Source organism: Alosa pseudoharengus, unplaced genomic scaffold (assembly GCF_046254945.1).
Source record: "Alosa pseudoharengus isolate Yale_2024_CS ecotype anadromous, Long Island Sound unplaced genomic scaffold, YU_APseudo_1.1 YU_APseudo_1.1_scf_20, whole genome shotgun sequence".
In the NCBI taxonomy this organism is placed as follows: Eukaryota; Metazoa; Chordata; class Actinopteri; order Clupeiformes; family Clupeidae; genus Alosa; species Alosa pseudoharengus.
This window is the reverse complement of record NW_027468664.1, coordinates 30,415,002-30,416,962: the sequence shown is the minus strand read 5'-3', so window position 1 is coordinate 30,416,962 and position 1,961 is coordinate 30,415,002.

Below are 1,961 nucleotides of genomic sequence, written 5' to 3'. Positions count from 1 at the left end.
CCTGCTCCATGACATGCCTTTGAACACCACGGCAATGCTGAATACTTAGCAGAATACAGAATGCCGAATACATTACAGCTCGCACTGTGCGTCAGACTTGGAAATGGTAAAGCGTAGAAAACAGCAGGTCACATTGGTGTATGTTTTGTACTGTAATTTGTCTATAGTAAGCAGAAAAACAGATAAAGAAAAAGAGGGACAGAGAGATGGATGAAGGGAGAGAAAAATAGGGAGAAAGGGAGGCAGAAAAGAGAAATATAGAGGGAAAACAGACAAACAGACGAAAAGCCGACACCGACATGAGGACACTAACATACTTAGACAGGAAGGGAGTGACACAGGAAGAGTGACACATTACCGACAGATCAGCGCATAAGGGACTGATAGGTCCTCTCTTGACAATTGTATTGCTGACTTCACAAGGTCAAAAGGACACACATAGACCCTTTGACCAGCTCGGAATGGTCCATCGCCATCAATGGTTGGTCTTAGCTTACACACAAGGGGGTAAGATGTGATTTGGTCAGCAATTGGATGCCTTGCAGGATATTGGCATTTAAGTGGGACTAGAGAAGCTGAAAACTGGACTTGCTCAGCAGAAGAACAAACGTGTCAATGGCATCAGCCCGTATCCCTGGACTCTGCCACACGGTAGGGAGGGCGAGGGAATATCACAGCATCTTACATCTGAAATGTTTTCCACACCACCATGTTGTTGTTTATGCACATATTTAGCATGAAGTTGTGGGTAAACAAGTCTGGGATATGCTCAACGGGTCAGCGCACTGCCTTTGACATATTGCTGACGTATTGCCGAGCCTGGAGAAAAAGGCGGTTCACATTAGTATTACTGCATCCTAAAAATCTGACATGTCAGTAAATGGGAAGTTAAAAATGGGATGTAAATTGTATGCATGAATATGTACTTCACCACACTACACACTCAGACACATTAACACATTAACATAGAGTCCATAGTGTTTCAGTTTGCCAGATAGCAGTCCAGCCAGTGCATTAGGTGTAGGCAGAGGTTCTGGCCTCTATGAAGGTCAAGTTACTGGGGAGGTGAAAATCACTCTCTACGAGTTACTGGGGAGGTGAAAATCACTCTCTCACTCTGTACCCATCATCATTAGAGTGCAATTGTGCTTCACATGCCACACCCCCCCCCCCAAAAAAAAGTTCCTCTTGAAATGCCAGTGGAATGTCAGCCTAATGCCATCAATTAGAACCGATACGCCATCGCATCAATCCTTTCAAGCGGCACATGTCCATCACAGAGAGGAAAACAGATGTAGACGAGAGTGGTGGGGTGGTGGGGGGGGGGCTTTTCAGGGATCCAATCTCTGCTCTCTCTCTCACTATTCTGCTCTTTCTCTCTCTCTCTCTCTCTGTTGATTCCCAAGTCTTTTTTCACTCATTTTCGAAGCTAATCAACAACAAACAGGTACTTCCTCATGCAAATGGTGGATTTGGTAATTGCATCGTGGAAACCTGTCGAGGGAGAGGGAAGCGGCCCTGCGCCTGTAAATTGTGTTTTGGAAATTTGGCTCCAAAATGACAGCCTGAGTAATTGCCAGTGTGTGGATGCGGCCTTGCAGATGCATCTGCTTCCTGGCAGGTCAAGGCACATGAATGCCTAATAGAATCAAACTCCTGAGCCATTTGCCTTTCTAATATTCTTTCTTCTTTTTTTTTTCTTTCCCATTCTTTCCCTTTCTTCATTACTTACTTTCTCTCTCTCTCCCGCTCTTTTTCTTTCTGATGTTTTTTTCTCTCCCCTTTTTATTCTATTTTATGTGTTTTTCCCTCTCCCTCCCTCTTTCTTTCTTTCTTTCTTTCTTTTTTGTGGGGTTCCCTGCAAGGCACACAGGCTTGTGAGGAGAAATCTGAAGTTCCTTTAATCTATGCTTCCTGCTGTCTCCCAACTCTCCACAGCCCTCTCTCTCCCCCTCCACCCG